The 1,102-nt window shown below is 63.6% G+C and overlaps 1 non-coding gene and 1 pseudogene across 1 annotated transcript; both read left to right on the plus strand.

Moving 5' to 3' along the window:
* Nucleotides 1-210: 210 nt before the first annotated feature.
* On the plus strand, nucleotides 211-310 carry LOC147748876 (U6 spliceosomal RNA; annotated as a pseudogene).
* Nucleotides 311-693: 383 nt separating this feature from the next.
* Nucleotides 694-800, plus strand: LOC147748877 (U6 spliceosomal RNA). The gene has a single exon (XR_015300370.1). It is a non-coding gene; the product is annotated as a U6 spliceosomal RNA (small nuclear RNA).
* The last annotated feature ends 302 nt before the right edge of the window (nucleotides 801-1,102 follow it).

Consider the following 1,102-nt stretch of genomic DNA (forward strand, 5'->3'; position numbering starts at 1 on the left):
GTCTAGGTGCGGTGGTCCCTTCGGCTCCCGTCTCGGGCTTGTACGCCTTCGGGGGTCGTATGCCTGGTCCCGGTACTTCCCTCTGGTTCGTTCAGGGGGGGGGCGTCCTTTGGCCGGGGCGTTTGGGTGTCGTTGGGATCTCCTGCAGTCGCACAGCTCCTCGTGCTTCGGGGGTTGCTGGCTGTCCTCCTGGCCTGCCATCTTTTTGCTGTGCTCGCTTCGGCAGCACATTTACTAAAATTGGATGAGAAGTTTAGCATGGCCCCTGCGCAAGGAGGACACGCATATTCGTGAAGCGTTCCATATACCGGTGCTGCAGGTCCCCAGGTCTTGGTCGGGTCGGGCGACCTGGTGGTGTGGGTGTCGCCGGTCCTGTCCCTTCGGGCTGTCTTTCCCCCGGGGTCCGACTAGGTGGAGGCGGTTCGACGGAGTCGGATCTAGCCTTCGTTGCCTGGTCTCGCCCTCCCCCGGTGGTGTTTCGGCGCCTGGGGCCTCGGCTCGGTCTGTCCCCGGTGGCTCTGTTCACGGAGGGGGACTCGGCCCTCCTGCCCGGGTTCTACTCCTCCTCCCGGGTCCTGGTGGTTGCCCTGTCTTTCGCGTGACCTTTCGGTCTGATGTTCGCGTTTCCCCCGTGCCCTCTGATATCACGGGTCCTCTGCTGGATTCGCTTGGGCAGGGCCGGGGTGCTCCTGGGTGCTCGCCTCGGCAGCGCATGGACTACTATTGGAACGTTACAGAGAGGATGTGCCTGGCACCCGCGCGTGGTTGACACGCAAATTCGTGATGCGTTCCTGTTTGTGGTTCCCGGCTGGGTCCGCCGCCCCAAGTACCCTCTCCTTTTGCGAGCTGGCGGTTCGGGCCTCCTGGCCGATCCCGGATCTTCCCGTTCCGTGGTTGGGTCCCCCGCTCTCGGAGTCGGTGTTGAGCCGGCTCTTTTTCGGCTGGCCTGACTCCATCTGCAGGCCTGGTTCTTGAGCGGATGACGCTGCTTGCTCAGGGGTGTTCTTCTGGGGTTGTGGTTTTGCTGCTGGGTTCCCGCAGGTCTTCCACATTCTCTTCCTGTGCCCGGCACTGGGCGTCCTTCTCGCGTTGGCGCGGTCGG

Source organism: Lissotriton vulgaris, chromosome 1_1 (assembly GCF_964263255.1).
Source record: "Lissotriton vulgaris chromosome 1_1, aLisVul1.2, whole genome shotgun sequence".
Lineage (NCBI taxonomy): Eukaryota > Metazoa > Chordata > Amphibia > Caudata > Salamandridae > Lissotriton > Lissotriton vulgaris.